Below are 19,769 nucleotides of genomic sequence, written 5' to 3'. Positions count from 1 at the left end.
GGTATTTTGGCACCTGGCATGTGGTATGCGACCATCCTAGGGAAGTGGTAGCGGGGCGGAGAGGAATGAGCTAAAGTGGCGACAGTGCCGCACAAGCCTGAGGGAGAGACAGCTGGAGCTGCAGGGCTGTTGGGGCTTAGCAGAAGCACCAGGATCAGCACCGGGCTCCAGCTGATCAGCGCTTCCAGAAGTTTCCCCTTTTGCATTTGAACATCCAATAAGGGACAGGAAAGGAGAAAGGGAAAGAAGAAGAAAGAAAGAGGGGAAGAGAGCAAGGAAGGAAAAAGAAGGAAAGAGGGGAAGGAAGAAAAAAGAAAGAATGAAGAGGGAAGGGGGAAAAAGAAAAGGGAAGAAGGAAGGAAGGAAGATTATAATGAAAGGAAAGGAGGCTCTGAGGGAAGTCCTGCCTTAGCACTTGGCCACGAGTAGCCCTGCTGCCCTTTCGCCATCCCCTTGCCCCTTTGTCCTGGCCTAATCTGGTGGTCTCCCATCCTATTGCAAAGGATGCTTTGGTTACAAAGCCAAGTCTCCTTGCATGGAGAGGGAGTGGGCCTCCCTCTGACCCATGAAATTTGCCTGCACCTACCATGAGCAACCTGGCCAAGAAGAGTGAGCACAGCAGCAGCACCAACCTCAAGAAGGAGGTAAGTGCAGCCAGCGCTCCCTCAGGAAAGTGGGGCTAGACTGGATTATGCTGCAGGGTCCTGGTGTCCTGAGAGATTGAGGGCCGTGCTGGGTGCTTGCCCTCCACTGCCCAGGGCTCCCACCGTCTGGGAATCCCCCACGCAGCCCAAGAGGGACGGTGAGGCTCCTCTGATGGACCATGCCCTGGTGCCCACCCCAGTCCCACCCCCCTCCACTGGAGACCCCTGGATCCTCCCCACAGCCTTCCCCCCCACAAGCACCTCCCAGCCATTGACTTTGCTTGTCAAAAGGTTGCAAAGGGGGATCACATGACCCTGGGACACTGTGACCATCAGAAATATGAATCAGTTGCCAAGTATCCGAATGTAAATCACGTGACCCTGGGGATGCTGCAATGGTCATAAGTGTGAAAAATGGTCATAAGTCACTTTTTTCAGTGCTGTTGTAACTTTGAACAGTCACTAAGCGAACTGTTGTAAGTTGAGGACTGCCTGTACTTTATCACTTTGTTCCTATTTTTTTGGTCATCAAGTTTTTCACACTTTGCTAGGCGACTGGTGATACTTGGATATTGCCTTATCCTAAAAGTGGTACAATTAGTGAAAAGGTTGAAAAGCCCTGATCTACAATGTAATATAATATTTGTAATAATGTAATAGTTGCATTTGTAATGTTATATGAGGCTATGTTACTTAAGAACTGTGGATAAGTCCTAAAATTATGACATCTTAGAGTTTGTGATAAGACAAATTATATTCCAGATAAGCTGAAAGCAGTCCATTATCCGTAGTGTGTATTTGTGGTATATATTTTAGATCATTGAGGTGAAGTGATTATTTTAACGTCATGTGTACACAGAGGGATGGGTGCATCTTTTATATATCTTTATAAAATGAGTTGCAAAAAAGTCCCCCCAAACTAACAATGTGTGGCATTATGAAATGGACTGTGTTGTACAAGTTTAGAAACTACTTAAGTATTTAGCAACAAAAGAAATTAGCCCTGCAATTCGAGGTGAACAAGGAGATGTGTCAGTGATTCAGATTATTTTTACGAAAGCTGTTTTTTTTTTTAAAAAAAGGAAAAATACTGTGATGCAAAAAGATTGGATTATTATCAATTCAAAGACTAATGTGAACATTTTTTATCTCTAATCTGGTACCATTTTTTATGGATAAATGATTAGACTACTTTAATACAATAAAGTCCCAGCTGCCCAGCCCATCTTTATTTGTTGCAGGTACAACTTAAGGAAGATACAGCTGTTTGTCTGAATATAATATTACATCCCAGAAACGACAGTTACAGAACAAACAATATTTTACATCTTTGCTTTGAATAAAAAAACAAAAACGAACAGCTGACAAGCCTTTTTTTTTTTTTTTTTTGCATTAAATAGATCTGCACAGGACGTTTTTTCCCCCTCCATGTGGGTGCTCTCTTTCCTTCTCTTTTTTCATTTCAGTGGGGTAATGTGGAGGTTTTTCTAAGTTTGAAACTGGCAGAAGCTCGAAGTGAGGTTTCATCTGAAGATAAATATAGGCACTTGGGTGTGTCGCTTTAAATGTCAGGTACATATAGCGTATGCTCTAAAGGCTACTGTTCATTAAAACACAAATGTTTTTGAAAGAAAGAAATTTAATGTAACTCTAGTCAAGCCACAAGGTGTTTTTCTCAGTTTTGTTTTCAGCTATCTTTGATTAAAAGATTGACAACCCATGCATTATTTGACAGTTGTTCAACAACAGATTTAAAAACAAGTTACTCACAGAAATTGCACTAGAAGCAAGTTATATTTTCTTGACTTCCAGGTTAGCCTCAGATATCTTGGTTGAAAGGTGAGGAGCCTTCATGAGCAAAATTTTGCAGAGTCTGGCCGATGCTGAAATGAATCAGTATATCAGCTCTAATAAATAAATAGATAATAAATAACTGCCAACCAGAGTTTGCATTCATTGCAAAACTGAATATGAGCTTCTATTCTCGTAATATTTATTCTATAGTCAGCTTATTCATATTTGGTATAGCCAAATATACAATATATTATCTATTAGATCTGTTTTTTAAACTTTTTTTCCCATCATAGGGCGTTTAGCATCTCAACAGTAGCTCCACTGTCTACTATTAGATAATAAATAGACAAAAGTAGTGGTCTACCACATACAGGGTTGGTGTGGTAAAGAATGAGTAAGGTCTGTACAGCACATTACTATAAAGCTACTGAAGTGAATAAGAAACTTTTTAAAAGGCTTTTTCAATATAACTTCATGCAACTGCTCTGTTTTCCAAATGTATGCAAAAATGAAATTTGGCTTACTAGAAAAGCTTTTATATATTTTTTTAAAAAATCTTTTTTTGATAATGCAGTTAGCTTTTATTTTTAGAAATGGTGTTCTAGCTACAAATCCTTGATCTTTCTCAGAATGCATCAGTGTGAATGGACAGCGAGTCAGATATCATTTTAAAAAGATTGGAAAAGAGATTGCTTTTTATTATATTTATTATATTACATAATAATATAACAAATATATTATTATATATTTATTATATCCACAAGTATTTCATATATCCCCCTATTAACTGATTAACACTTAATATAATTGATTGTTTAGATTGTAGATTGTTTAGGAAATCTACAAATGCACTTATTAGAAGCAAATAAAAGATGAATTATATATACATACTTTCAAACTGTCTACTGCAATCTTAAACAAATTGACTTAAGAAAAAACCTCACCATCTCCTTGGGGTTGTTTGTTCACATGCTTGTATGTAACATTTCTGCAAATGCTTAGTTTATTACTATGGTTTTCTCCTTTTGGGGCTGGATTGGGACAAAATCACTTGAATATAAGTTTCATTGAATTCAGTGTGATGATAGCTGTAATTTTAATGGATATTAAATTTAGTTAATCTGCCTCTAATCTTTATTTTGAACCAGTCTTTGATATAATGCTTATTGTCGAAACCAGGATATTCTAATTGATATCCATATAGCTAGAATTATTTCTCCGGATTTTATTTTTCCAATCAAGCAATTTGATATCAAACTATGTGATTAGATGAATATAGTAGAAAAACTTAAAATCAGTTCAAAGTGACCAAATTTGCTCCCTTCCAAAATAAAAACTGTATTTGATACTAAACAATATCTAAAAATGAAATTTCTCTCTCATGTAATAGGGGATACTTCATGCATCTAAAATACTGGTTGTAAACATATTCAGATGTGACTTATTAAAAATTCATGTGGATCATAGAATAATAGTACAGTCCTAAATATTGCTACTCAGAAGTAAAACCTCTTGAGATTAGGTAAGACCAAGAATAATCAGGGAGTGTTAATCCTAATTAGGCTAATTATCTAGTATTCATATATATTTTTGTACATACCAATTTTTATATGTGATCTATTAATATAACAGCATTCAGAAATCTCTGGTATTTTCAGTTTTAAAAAATTGTTATTCTTAATAAGCAGTTAATAAAGTTGTTCTAAATTTAGTTTATTACTAGATGTAGTTTGAAAAATGGAATAATATTGTAATTGGAAATTGATGTTGCCTTAAAAAATAAACTTCAATCATTTGCAGTTTATAGTAGAGGTATTTATTATTTTCTCCTTATACTTCAAAGTATTGAAATTTTTCTGGAACATTTCAGCTTGACAGCAGAGCAATTTACATATACATAATGATTATGCAGTCGTGCTGAGTTTTGTTCTTACTAAGAATGGGGTAGGGAAATTGTGTACAATAAGTGCAAAGTAATACATTCACATTTGCAGTACACATTTTAAGAAATGAGTCAAAACAATCTATATCATCTGCACAGTGTTTTGCAATTTTAATAATGTGGGATGTTTAAAAAAGGTGTTTAGTGGAAAAACTCAGAAATATATTAAGATAAAGGCACTACCAGCTTTCACTTTAAACTTCGGGACTTCATCTCTGCAGTCACTACTGTTGATTTTATTACTTTATGAATATAGTTTTGCTAGTGGCACTTCATAACTTAGTTTCTGTTTATTTAACTGATTGCAATGCAGCATTTATTTTCATTGTATTATAATTGTATAGATAAATCCTTTGTTTCCCTGGCTTATCGGTAACAGAAGAAAAATAGGCTTCAGCTAAATAGTTAATATCAGCAGCAGAGGAAGTGAAGAAATATAGAAGACATTGCTTGTCTTCTTTATTTTTGAGGCATGAGTATATAAAATGTATGCTAAGTTATGGTAACTTAGCCCCTCTATACTCCAACTTGCACCTTCAAAACACATGCATACACTTACAAAATTTGTCATTCATTTGTCATTCATTTATTTTACCTTGACAGACTGCTAATCTTTCATTTGTAATAATCACAAGAAAAACAGATAATGATTGGAGAATTGATAAAATGTCACCTTTCCTAAACTCAGCTAAAGAGAAAAAGAAACCATTGTCGAATACTACAATTTCTGGGTTAGTTTGCTAACTGCATTCACTTTTAGAATCCTGTTTTGAACGTATCAGAGACAGTTTAATTTAATTTTAACTTTAGTTATTAGACAAATGGGAGCTCTAGTGAATAGTTTCAGAATGTGTCATTTTGTCTTACTCACTCCAAGACAGAGCGTGGGAGACCAAACTGCTTTAAAGAGTTGAATTTTAAAAAATAATTAATGCTTCAAGAATTGCTTAGCTGGGAATTGGATTTTCATAGTAGGTACTTTTCTTAAGTCATTGATTGTCTTTTTCTCAGTAGTATTACTTCTAAATTACAGAGAATGGTTATTTAGTTTGTTGTATTTTGGTTATTAATAGAGTTGTTTAGTGCAGCAAAAGGAAAAGATATCAAGTAACTAGAAGTTAAACAGTAAAACTGTTTGTTTCAACTGGCCAAATTATTGTACCATTTCATATTTGGTTTGTTTGACCTTTATTTACCTTATAATAATATAATGCTTTTCTATACTTGATTAAAAGATGTTTATTTCTAAATACACTCAAGCTAAATATGAAAACACTCCCAATATGAGTATTGTGAGTAATTATAAAATTTTACAGTAAAAATAGATTTTGATATGTAGTTTAATTTAAGATGAAAACTAAGATGAAGCTTAATTTAAGATAAATATTTTGATATTAATCTATTAATGAATGATTACATGAAGACTATAAATTGTATCAAACATTTTGAACCATTCAGAAAAAGGAGCAAATTATGAAAGTGCAAATAGCTTGACATTGATTTGGAATGCAAAAAATTAAATATGTAATAGTTTAGGTTTCTTTCGATTCAGAAACACATTATCTACTTCTTATTTCAAGATTAAATTATGTAGCTCTTGAATTGTAGCAGCCTTTTCCAAACTAGTAATTCCAGATGTGTTAAATTCAAATCTCATCTATTCAACCTTCTCAAAAGTTGTGGTTTTCCACCGACTGAGTACACAATGAGTACTTCACATATTGCAAGAAGTTTAGGAACACAATGTCTTCTACTAAAACCTGTGCCCACAAATTATAGACAGAACCGATAAGAGAAGCAAACAATAGAACTACTACAAAAACAGCACATTAAAAGCAGAAAGACCACTAGAGGTAGATATGTATATAGGTATGTGACTATATTGATGTTGTTCTGTTTCTTTATGCTTTTTATACATATCCACACACAAATAAATGATTCCCCTCCTTGGTGGTGGAGCTAACCACTGAAAGGAGCCTCCAGTATTTAGATATTGTTTGATGAATTGCTCTTATCAGAAAAGAAATGAATTCTGAGAACTTCAATTACATATCCAGCAATCTCTTTTATGCTCAAGTTCTCTTTACTGAGTTTCTTAAAATGCTTCAAAGACATTTATATCGAAGTTGGATATAATTCCGGTTCTCTGATTTAAGTAAAACATTTATTCCACTTTTGAATGTAAAATTACAACTGTGATTGCTTACAAATTTAATTAACTGACATTTATTTTGGTGTCCTCACATATCTATTTTGTCTGCTGTAATTGAAGGAAATAGCTAGTAATTAAAATGAAAAACTACTGGTATATGATTAAATTGTATTAATTATATATTTACTTAATCAAAAATAGGAAAAACTTCTCTATTTGCTAATTTTTTTCCATTACAAATCATTATCTAGAAATAAGGACACAGATATTCCAAACTATAAAGAAACAATAGTTTTCAACTAAAGGTTTGTCGTGCATTGCTGAAATAAAATAGTTGTAGAATATAACAATCAATATTAGATTTTTGTTTTCATTCTTCTACTTTAATCTTTGTTTTTACAAATAAATACAAATAACTGAAACCGAAACTTGATGACTTTTGGTGATACAAATGAATAGCCCTTGGGGAAAATTTTCTTCATTTAACATGAGTCTTTCACAACCCACACTTGGTTTCGCTAGGAAAATTGTTTAACCTTTTCAGAAGCAAGAAGCCTTTGAAGTCTAGACATGTTGCAGCATTGGTTCAGAATTTTGAGCTCTTTCCATATGCCCATGAAAGTCCCTAAACCAATGGAAGATATTCTGCATTTTTTTTATTAGGATGGCAGATGTTAACTCTCATAATTCAGCACCCGCAGTGTAGTAGTTTATCCCCGATAAAAGAACAGTCGTGCTGCAGTGGAGAAAACATCTTCCCAATTTTCTTTAAGGAGGCACTGTGGAGAGATAGTGCAGTTTCCCTCAAGAATCAAAATACACTGTTGGAAAAAGTAAGGAAAGAAGAATTAATTCCCAAAACTTCATGAAAATTATAGAAAGTTGAAAGAAAAGGAAGACTTTTCTTAAGCATAACATTCTCACACACTCTCCACAAAGGGTTTAAAGAAAAGGAAAGAGGGAGCGAGATTATAGTATTCCAAAATTTCCTGGGAACGAGTATAATTTTTTATTTCATTTCTAACCTACTAGATGTTGGATTTTCCTGCCCATATAATAAAATAAATTCTTATTTTGCATTTAGAGACTTTCCCTCAGTTTGGAAGCTGATATTAATGATAATTTTTATTTATCCTAGCAACAAAGCATTTCATTGATGGAGTCAATGGCCTTTCTTCACAACAAAAACTAGCAGGGGTAGGTGGGGTCATTGTAATATTTAATATGAATTAAGTATTAAATGAACTCCAGTCTTGAATAGCACTTTATTTTTAAGAGGCAACAATACATTTCTTCGTGGGAATAAAATCAATGTAAATGAGATCTTGCGATCTTCAGCCAGCTATTAAAACTTCGCTGGGTTTTGAGGTGCTTCTGAAACCTGCAAAAACCATTTGCTAAGAGATAACAGCAGTGTAAAAATTTTCCCCTCTGGGTTTTCCTGGGTTTTCTCTGCCAACTTCAGCCCTTTAAAAATGTTATCTGTTTCAAATACAAAATAATGCAATTGTTATTTTTGCCCTGGAGAGAGAACTACAGCTTCAATTTCTTTCTCTTTTGGTGCCCCTCCGTCCTGTATATATCTGTCTCCTTAGAATGGGGATTTCTGATCATCATATATGTGAGTTTTCTCCCTTTTGCTTAATTCTTTGTTTTTACAGTTGCAAAAAATTATTTTAAAAAATAAAATTGAGGATTATCCTGTTGACAAGAGAGGCAAACAAGCAAAACTAGTCTGAGCAAAGGACTGCATCATGTTTTATAACAAAAATCAAATATTACTGGAACAATTGAGTTTAAGTTCCTTTCATCAAAAATACTAGTGTGGAAAATTCTAAAATCCATCAGATTAGAAACTTAAATCACTGGCTTTCTGATGGCAGAAATTTGCCCTTTTTATTTTAGAAGTAAGTTGCATTCTTTTTCTTCCACTTCTTTTTAATTCGATTAGCTTAGTCTGACATCATAAGTATGTTTAGTTTGAGGTCATAAATACATTTAGCCAGTGAGTGATGACCACTTTCTGCCTCAACCCTTCTATGGTTTAAATAAGTTAAATTGTATTATTAGTTGATAGGGTATAATCAGTTGATTTCTTGGTTTTGATGACCATACTTTTGAAATCAATATTTCAAAGTCATACATAAATTGGATTTTTTATACAAGCAATCAACACAATTTAGATGTGTCTTTCCCCAAAATATTAGAGTTGTCCAATTATATTTAGCATTAAGAAATAAGACACGCAGGAAAAGTTTGTAATATGGTCTTTTAAAAGGAAGACAACCATGATAAGTGTGGATTTTCTTAAGGGATCTATGGAAACTAACCAAAGAGAGAAGTAACCTAGAACTAAGGAGAAACTTCCTGACAGTTAGAACAATTAACCAGTGGAACAACCTGCCTCCAGAAGCAGTGAATGCTCCAACACTGGAAGTTTTCAAGAAGAAACTGGACAGCCATTTGTCCAAAATGGTATAGGGTTTCCTGCCTGAGCAGGGGGTTGGACTAGATGACCTCCAAGGTGCCTTCCAACTTTATTACTATTATTATTATTATTATTATTATTATTATTATTATTATTATTATTATTATTATTATTATCTTAATCACATTTTTTCACATATTTTCAAACTTCTCTTGCAACCATAGGGACTGGAAACTTATTTCTTAAAAAAAGAAAGTTGTTTACCAGGGAGCTCTGCATGCTGCTTTGCCATAATTTCTACTGTTTGTGGCTTAACAATTCATATTAGAAATAGTTTGTGGCTTCTCTGATGCAGCACGAGATACTTTTTAGTTGAAGTGGGAGGTTTGGAGAGGAGCTTTTCCTCCTACATGTTTCTAAATATACTGTTTTTCCTTTTTTTGACGAAACGGAGATATGGAAGCTAGACTTTATGCATAAGATTCCATCTTTGGGTCTTAGGGTTTTCAAGTGAAATTTCCACACTTCCCCATTTCTGCTTTCCATTCCTGACTCTGCTTATACAAATATGTAGAAATGAAATGTATTGTTTAGTTAGTTTTGTATCCAAATTATTTATCATTAGATAAACCTATATTTCAATATTATGAAAACTGAGGAAAAACTATTCCAGACTTTTTAAAAAATCTCTGAGAAAGGTTCTTTTTATTGGTGTTACTTTGTTTCTTATTACAACAGATCTAAGACCAAAAGATAGGATGTTCTGTCTTTTCATAGGAATGATTATTATTTATGTTTGGGGCTTTAAATTCAAGGGCTTTTTCTTTTTTGCTTTATTTTGATAAAGACCCGAGTTTATAAATGTCCTCTTTCTTGGATGCTGGTAATGACATTTCTAGTAGCAAAATGTACAGAAGTCGATTTTACTTAGAAGTGGCGCAGATGTTTGAGACATTTAGGATCTTTAGACTCTACCTTTTATAATTTAATTACTCTGTGTGTGTGTGCGCGCGCGCATGTCTGCACATGTCTGTGTGTATATCTTTGGATTTTTTAAAATGCTATCAAGTTCTTTGTTGTATTTGTTGTTAAAAACTAACATGTCTGTCACTGGAATAAAAATCTTCACCCTGGTAAATAGTGATTTTTCTCTCTTTTTTTTTTAAGTCCAAATGGCCATCATTGATAGATACACAAAACTCTCATAAAAATAAACAAATGTCAATTAAGTAGATTAAGTTTACATCCAAAGTTTAAAAGAGCTGCAAATTTGAACAAATCTAACATTAGCCTTGTTCATTTCCTAATGGTGTATAGTTTCTTCCTTCTTGTCTGTAGAATGGGGAGGGACAATTCTCCCTTTTCCCATGTGGGTCTTCCTCCCCCATATGATCTGGATGTCTGAAAGGCAGTAGAGGAAGGAAAGGGGAAAGCTGACTTTCTCTCACATTGGATTTTGTTCTTTGTGCCTATTTTTCATTATATATATGTGTGATCTAGCTTTTCTCCTCTCTCGTGTAAATACATTCATTGTAATCTTATGTTTATGTGTTCAATTCTTTAACTTACTAAAACTGATAATTAAAGACTCTGCTCTCAAGAGTCTTGTGTGACTGTGGAAATAATCATTTTATAAGAATGCCGTGTATTTATACAACAAAATTAGGGCTTCACAAAAATCTTACATGTTGACTTTCTGCAATTTGCTCCTCACTCATTTCCTGTGAGGCTGAGTTTGTTTATCATGAAAACTCCTATTTTTAAACCTGTTTCTGCCAATAAGTCATTTGAATGTTAAAGCCAGTTATTTGATGGCGTTTCACTTTGATACATATTAAGGCTCTGCAGCTGCTGCTTTGTGAAATAGGATGTTCAGAAGAACCACAATATGCAGAGATGGGAAAAGAAGACAGCAGACATGTCACCGAATGTTATTTGAAAGGAAATCGCATTTTCATGGGAAAAATGACACCCTAAGTCAATCTAAAGTCAAAATCTGTGCCAAAGGATCTTATCTGCTGCCATTTCTATAAATTAATATGTGGTTTACAATACATGCCACATTTGAGAATTTTTTTTACACTTTTGGCTTGAGTCTTTTAACTACAGTAAATTGGTAGTTTTTTTGATTGGGACAGACAGATCTATAATGGCCAAAAAGTCCTGCTTTTTAAAATTAGATTTTGGAAGCAACCAAGAACTGCAGTTATAATAGAATGCTAATATTTTGAGTAGTAGTTCTGAAGCCCTCGCCTTCTTGGATTCAGTATATCTATACATTAATTGTTAAAGAATTAATTGTATTGTATTCACCATATTCTTTTTTGTGACCTGTATTTTTTCCACTGTAACAGGAAAGAAAGTTTGCATTCTCACAGATTTGATGACCGTAATGTATCTCATGAACTTTAGATTCTTCACCCTCTGTTTTAGAGCAATTGAATGTATCATTTGTTTCTTATTTAATGGATATCATCAAATAGTGGCATCACATCCTCCCAGATATAATATCTTCCAGGTGGATCTGTCTTAAAGCAGGCCCTGATTTTCAGCTGTGTAAGGTGGCCTACTTCAGGGTACAGATTTTCAGGTGTTGAAAAAGCACCTTTGGGGCAACCATGACCTGGATGACTGAGAATCTCCATGGACAATTGTGTTGCAGGTTACAAGTTCTGTCCCAGAGGCCTCCATTGAAAAGATCAGGTAGCAGCAAATTTTAGGTGCAAGCCATGGAAAGCTAATACCTGTTACAGTCCTTGACTTCCAAACACAACAGAACCCAAGATTTAGGTTGCTAAGTGAGAAATTTGTTAAGTGAATTTCGTCCCATTTTACGACTTTCCTTGCCACATTTGTTAAGTGAATCACTGCAGTTGTTAAATTAGTAACACAGTTGTTAGGTGAATCTGGCTTCCCCACTGACTTTGCTTGTCAGAAGGTCTCGGAAAGGAATCCCATGATCCCCCGGGACACTGTGACTATCATAAATATGAACCAGCTGCCGAGCATCTGAATGTAAATCACATGACCATGGGGGATGCTCCATGGTCCTAAGTGTGAAAAATGGTCCAAAGTCACTTTTTTTCAGTGTCGTAACTTTGAAAGGTCACTAAGCAAACTGTTGTAAGTCGAAGACTATCTGTATTGTGATCAATATAAGGCTAGACAGACAAATAAGCCAATCTGTGTGAGACAGCTTTCTGTGTTCAGTCAATAAAAACTGTAATATTGACTTCCAGAAGTTAAGTAATTGGTTGATATGAAATAAATAAAGCTCAGCTTGGATTTTTCTCCCTAAAAATAAATGGATGAATGCTCTAACTGAGAATTTTTAAGATAAATCTTATTTTCTCATCAGGTTTGTGATTTTTATATTACTGTAATATCTTTTCCTAGTTCCCATACTCGGTCATAAAATGTAATTACTGTACCAGTATTTTAAAAAATGTCAGTAACTCTGACTGCACAGCTTGACACTTTTGTGTTGTTGGGGATACTATTTCTCATTTCTAGGGGAAATCTACAAATGTTCTATCTTAAATTATCATATAATTTATTAATCTGTGTATATTAGTTGCAATTTGATTTATTTTTTTAAAAAAGTGCTGCATGACATGTCGAATAATAGGCAACTGTAAAAATATTGTGCTGTTAACAAAGCATTCCAAATTTTAAATATCTTCATAGAATTTTAGACCCTGGGTGGCTGAGACACAAGCTAAATTAGAGTGTGAATCATTTTCTATTGACTTAGAGCATTTCCAGACTGCAATTCTTTTCACTTCCCCAAGCCCTGAGAAGAAGTTTGGAAATATTCCATTATAGTCTTCTCATCTCTAAAATGCTAAGAACACCTTCCTGGGGAAAAATACCTTTCTATACTACAAGAGAGAGGGGTGGAGTGGTAAATTTCATGGTACATTGAATCATTTCACTAAGATTATTATTGTGAATTTCATCTTTCCCCTTTGAACTGAGGAACTGAGGAAGAGCTGCAAATCTGTTAAGCTTACACGTCCCTTACAAGGCCTGAAGACCTGTTCCCTTCAGTGGGCAAAACCCTCAGTCTCTCACACACATGCAGAAATATACACAGAAATCCTTTTTAAATCAAAACACTTCCAATAACACCCCACTTGAGCTAGAAATAAATCAGTTCAATTATCCTGATGCTGCTGACATCCAATAGAAGGAATATCTGTAGCTCAGGGTTGAACTGTGGAATTGTCTGAGCTTGGTTGTTTATTTGCAGAAATTTCAATATCGAACTAGGCATCTTCAGTGAATCAATGTACTGACATGCACAACACTTGTACCAATCTAAACTCAATGCTGCGTTTCTGCCTTTCCACTAGGTCTTCTGTGAACAGCAAGGTGGTCTCCTTCTAGCCAAACGGGGGTAAAATTTAAATTATAGGTAGTCCTCAACTTACAACAGTTCATTTAGTGGCCGAAGTTACGCTGACACTGAAAAAGGTGACTTATGATCGTTTTTCACACTTATGACTGTTGCAGCATCCCCATGGTCATGTGATCAAAATTTGGATGCTTGGCAACTGGTTCATTTTTATGACGGTTGCAGCGTTCAGGATGGTGTGATCACCTTTTGTTACCTTCTGACAAGCAAAGTTAAATAGGAGCCAGATTCACCTAACAACCCTGTTACTAATTTAACAACTGCAGTCATTCAGTTAAGAACTGTGGCAAGAAAGGTCATAAAATGAGGCAAAATTAACAATTGTCTCACTTAACAACAGATATTTCAGGCTCAACTATGGTTGTAAGTTGAGGACTACTTGTACGACTTTTCTGTTTTGTGATCCTGGAGCTGAAATTCTTTGGGAATTAGGCCTAGGCCATTTTTTTTTTCATTTGTAGGAACTCTTACTTCATATCCCCTCCATTGGACCTTGAAAGTATGCAGTAGATTTCAAAAACGATAGCAAACTGGACTTTGATCCTTGTAGTCAGCTTCATACACTTGGTTCACTTCAATTTATACATTCAGAATATGCTAAGCTCTTGCCTTAACATGCTTTCCAGCCTCTAGTTAAAATTATCCCTTATTCTCATAATATAAATTGATATAAAGAAATAAAAAAGTATATTCTCCCTATATACATCCCCGTTCATAGATAGAGACTCTAGACCAGGGATGTCAAACTGCCAGCCCGCGGGCGGGATGCGTCACGCCAAAACCACGCCCACCCCATTGCCAGCAATGGAAAAAAAGTCACAATACATCGCGACACATCACGTAACGTCACGAGTTTGACACCCGTGCTCTAGACTGCAAAGTACAATTTTGGTTGAGGCTGTTGATAAATGCGCATAGCCATAAAACTGTGTTAAGCCATGGTCACTCAATGGGACTTTATATGCATGAAGAGTTAAGCTTTGGTGGCTGGGCAGTTTTAAACGTTGCATTAAAAAGTGCCATTCTAATAATTCAATTCATGTAAAGTATTAACATTCTGGGGATGGGATGGGGGAGGACTCATGAGGCAGTCTGAAAACGTCACAGCTGTATAATTGGGAGCAGAAAGATACTATATATACACAAGGTTCAGAGCACTTCTGAATTATCTTTTAAATATGCTGAGCTAAGTTAATATGATGCCTTGAGAAAAGATGGCTGGGAGGTGAATGTGCTCGTTTGCTGCATATACTGGAAGGGTTATAGCTCTGACCTGAAGAATTCAAAATAATGACCTTAAGTTACAAGAAGGCAGATTCCAGCTGAATATCAGGAGAAAGAACTTCCCTATAATAAGAGAAGTTTGACGTTTGGATGACTTATTTAAGCAAGTGCTGAGTTCCCTTATCTTAAAAGTTTTCAAGGAAAGGCTGGATAAACATCTATCAGGGATATCTTAATTTTACTTTTTTATCTGGTGCAGTAGATTGGACTCAAAGATCTAAAAAGTGTCTTTCAACTCTATGATGCTGTTTGTGTGTATAAAAGCATCTTTCTGACTACTGATGGATATGGGATATTGGCATTTGGATCTAAGCTAATCGCAGACAGCCCCATTTTGTGTATGTTGCTGTTTGTTTTTAACTGTTTTCATTGCCTTTGGATTTTATAAATCTAAGAGTCTGTTGGAGTGTACAAGTATAACAAATTTAAATAAATTTAGACATAATTTCTTACAAGAAATTCTGAAAATAGAATGATATCTGTTATCCTTCGTATGAACACACATTGCAGTTCACTGCAGATATTCAAAAGCCACTACCAAGCTTCAAAGTGTTGAAACTATGTTAAATTATGCCCACAATTTACAAGATGCAGCTCTAGTTATTACTTGTAGCTCAATTATTTCTGTAGCGTTTCTATTTCTGTCAAATAATCAAATCCTTTCCAGGAAATCTTTTGACTAACAAAAGTTCTTTGTATTTATTTCTCATTTTTAAGAACAATAGTAAATCTATCTTTAGTTAAACCTTGCAGGTTGATGATCGAAATAAAGTCTTGACTATATTCAGTTAGTGGCGTGCAAAATATTTTAAAATGAAATTGCCTCATTTAGAGTTCAAGACAAGGTTTTGAGTTTAAAACAACTGATTTGCATTGAAACAATCACTTTGGAAGTGTTTGAATAGGTGAATTCTAATTGTACGATTAGATAGGTGTGATAGGTCACATCCAATTGTATGATTCTATGATTACTGGATATTGTTTACTCACACAATGAAAATTGCATGTTTTGAAAGTTCTGCCACCAAAAGGAAAGTAATTGGTGCTTATTTTCAGCAGGAGTGGAGAAAGTAAAGCAGGAAATCCACCAATCAGAAGCCATAGCAACCACTGTCTGTATCAGTGGCAGTATCATTGCCAAATATCAATAGCTTTTTCTTAAGCTGGGTTCATTTTCTCTCAGTATTAGTAAAGGTGACAAGCTGTTTAAAGCCATAGTGCAGAAAATTGTCCTAAATACTATAGAGGCATTCCACTTAGAGAGTAACCTTCGCAAATTTCTTTTACTACTAATGGAATAGGATGTTATGGTAGCATAGGGAACTTCCATCATGGAACCCTGTTAATAGAGAGAAAACTACCATTATTTGATAGCCTTCAGTACCAGATGGGATGACCTTGTGTGGACATTCCATGATGGGTCCCCTATAGAAGTAACCTGATTTTGTCCCCTTAATAATATTAAACTGTAGCAGAGATCCCTAAAATCTTCAGCTCTTTGACTCTTTTATGAAGTTTCAGATTGTTCATCAACCCTCAAACATTGATTATATAAGAGTAATTCAATAAATATTACTTTAACTACTTCTATTAATAATACTAATAGTAATCAGAACCCTGGGGCTCAATATTGACCACTTTAGAGAACCCTGTAATGGTATATAGGAATGATCTTGAGGGATGAGGGGAAAAGATTCTGCCTAGGAAACTATCAGACAAGAGAAGGAGGACCTTGCAAGTGCTTAACAATCAGAGAAAGAAATTTAGGAGGAACTCGCTCTAATTTATCAGGATGTTAAAAGCAATGGCAGGAGATTTGTATTTTCAGACTTGCAAGATTCTGTAATGCAGTCTTAGAATAAAATAGAATTAGCTCTTCTGGTTATATGTCCTATCTGTTTATCTAGGAGGCCTGACATCAATCTTGGAAGTTTGAAAGTACTAATCTCCTGGAAGAATGGAGAAGGAAAAAAGATTACTCACATAAAAATAGCTGCTACCCTGGTGACAATAACTCAAGCTTTTGTAAGCTCTGGAAAAGACTTTACAAAGTGCTGAACACAGGGCTGATGATCATCTCAAAGTTATAATCAGTTTAAATGAAGAAGCCCAGGTTTTGGGTGGGACAGCTGTTATACTCAATCTGGTACTGCAGGCTTGGTGCCCAGGTTGCACAAAGATGTCTCTGATAAACTGAAAGACAAGGAAGACAAGTACAAAAAAGTGGCAAGAGGGACACATAAATAAGGCAGAGTATCAGCAGATAGCCTGAATCTGCAAAGATGAAGTCAGGAAAGCAAAGGCTCAAAATGAAAAAAGACTTGCAACAAAAGTCACAGATAATAAAAAAAAAGTTTCAACATACACATAACAAGGAAAAACTCAAGGAAACAGTAGGTCCACTTAACAGAGAAGATGGCAAGAAAGTAACAGGCAGCAGAGAGAATGCTTAACTCCTTCTTTGCATCAGTCTTCAATCAAAAAGAAACTATAGCCCAACCTACCAAAATCCTAATCATAAAAGACAGACTAGAAATTAAAATAAGCAAGAAAATGGTTAGAGAACACCTATCTGATCTTGACAAATATAAATCATTGGGATCTAATGGATTACATCCCAAGGTTCTGAAGGAACTGTCAAATGCTATCTCAGAACCATTGTATTATATATTTCAAAAATCCTGGAACACTGAGTAATTACCTGAGGATTGGAAAAGAGCTGATGTGGTTCCCATCTTCCAAAAAGGGACAAAAAATAGACCCAGGAAACTACAGACCAATCAGCCTAACATCAATATCTGGGAAGATACTGGAAAAGATAATCAAAAAACAGATCTGTGAAATCTAGAAACAAATAAAGTTTTAGCTAAAAGTCAGCATGGGTTTGTTAAAAACAGATCATGCCAAACCAATCTTATTTCATTCTTTGACCAAATGACTAAATTAGTAGAACAGTGAAATGCTGTGGACATAGTATACTTAGACTTCAGCAAGGCATATGGCAAAGTAATCCACAACCTACTAGAAAAATGTGGGATAGACAACATCACCATCAGAAGGTTATGTAATTGACTGATACTCAACGAGTCATCCTTAATGGTACTACATCTACCTGGAGGGAAGTAAGCAGTGGGGTAGCATAAGGTTCAGTCTTAGGCCTAGTACTCTTCAGTATCTTCATAAATGACTTAGATGAGGGAACTGAAGGGGAACTCATCAAATTTGCAGATGACACTAAGCTGGCAGGAATAGCCAACACCCGAGAAGATAAGCTCAGGATCCAAAATGAACTTGACAGATTTGAACAATGGGCCCTATTCAACAAACAAAATGAAATTTAATGTGAAGAAAAGCAAGGTTTTACACATGGGCAGGAAAAACCAAAGGTACAAGTACAAATTAGGTGAAACCTAGCTCAAAAACAATAACTGTGAGAGGGATCTTGGAGTCCTAGTAGACGATCACTTAAACATGAGCCAAGAGTGTGCAGCAGCAACCAAAATAGATAATACAATCCTTGACTATATAAAGAGAGGCATAGAATCAAAATCATGTGAAGTATTAGCACCGCTTTATAAATCCTTAGTAAGGCCATGCCTGGAATACTGCATCCAGTTTTGGTCACCACATTTCAAAAAAGATGTTGAGACTTTGGAAAAAGTGCAAAGAAGAGCAACTAAGATGACTAAAGGCCTGGAGACTAAAACATATGAAGAACAGTTGCAGATTTGGGAATGTCCAGTCTAGAGAAAAGAAGGACTGGGGGGACATGATAGCAGTATTCCAGTATTTGAGAGGTTGCCACAAAGAGGAGGGGGTCAACTTATTTTCCAAAGCACCAGAGGGCAGGACAAGAAACAATGGATGGAAACTAATCAAGGACAGAAACAACCTGGAATTAAGGATAAACTTCCTAACAATGAGGACAATTAACCAGTGGAATGTCTTGCTTCAGAAGTTGTGGATGCTTCATCACCAGAGGTTTTTAAGAAGAGACTGGACAGCCTGAAATGGTATATGGTCTCCTGCTTGAGCAGGGGGTTTGACTAGGAGACCTCCAAGGTCCCTTCCAGCTCTATTCTGATTGAATTGAACTGAATTATCTCTGGGACCATCTGAGATAAGTAGAATGTATCCATGCAGTCTGCACATCCCAAGCAGGAAGATTGGAAGATTCCCCTGTGGAGTTCAATGCAACGTAAGAGCCAGTGCTTTTCTATTATGATGTCAACCTCTGGACACCTCTCATTCAGATCTATTTGGTGGCCTATTCCCTGAAAGTTAGGCAGTAATGAAGACCAAGTTGCTTCATAGAACTTTTAATTATTAAGACTGTTGCTGGAAAAGGACACAAAGTAAGGTTTTACAGCAGACATGTCAAACTCGCAACTTCACGTGACATTGCGTGATGTATCGGAGCTTTTTCCCCATTACCGGCAATGGGGTGGGCACGGTTTCCTGGTGACGCGTCCGGCCCGCAGGCCAGCAGTTTGACACCCCTGTTTTACAGTATTGTGAATTTTAATTGCTGTAATTATAATACTGGTGTTTTGGCTGATTTTAAACTTGTAAAACTTTCGGAAGAGTTGTAGGAGTATGGTGATCTAATAATTAATGTTTCTCCTCTTCCCATTTAGATTAAAGCAATACAACTCAGGATAACAAAGCACCTTCAAATTTACAAGCATGGAAAAGAAATTCTTTGCAGGGACATGCAAAGGTGAGAAAGAGTTCTGTCTGCTCTTGCAATGTGTGCTGAATAAATATCATTAGAAATGTGCAAAACAGACTTGCTGGTCTCTGAAAAGATCAGTTTTCTCCCAAGAGCATTTCAGGCATTGCTTCATGCATTTCTGGAAGTGTGTTGACTAGAACAGCAAGTTGATTGTGGTCCTGCAGATACAGTTGGGCATCTCTTACTCATTTCAGCTGAATGTTTTTGAGGAAAGTGGAAAAATTACCCAATAGCCTTTGGCAATTAATTCTACTGTGGGTTTAATAACCATTTCCTGAAGACTTGTAAAGTGGTTTAAGGTTTGTTGCTGAATTTATTGTGACAAATGTTGAAAAATATATCTTTCTTTGGATTAGTTATATTTAAAATATAG

The 19,769-nt window shown here is 35.4% G+C and overlaps 1 long non-coding RNA gene across 2 annotated transcripts in view; it reads left to right on the top strand.

Moving 5' to 3' along the window:
* Positions 1 to 19,769, top strand: part of LOC120297803 — a 197,565-nt gene that overhangs the window by 34,678 nt on the left and 143,118 nt on the right. For both annotated transcript variants that reach the window (XR_005553893.1, XR_005553892.1), the window contains exon 2: positions 19,299 to 19,381. This is a non-coding gene — a long non-coding RNA (uncharacterized LOC120297803). The remainder of the gene's footprint in view (positions 1 to 19,298; positions 19,382 to 19,769) is intronic.

The sequence above is a fragment of the Crotalus tigris genome, unplaced genomic scaffold (assembly GCF_016545835.1).
Source record: "Crotalus tigris isolate CLP2741 ecotype Arizona unplaced genomic scaffold, ASM1654583v1 scf7180000023713.2527936, whole genome shotgun sequence".
Classification (NCBI taxonomy): Eukaryota; Metazoa; Chordata; class Lepidosauria; order Squamata; family Viperidae; genus Crotalus; species Crotalus tigris.
Note: the sequence above shows the minus strand (reverse complement) of the source record. Positions and strands in the feature narration are given on the sequence as shown.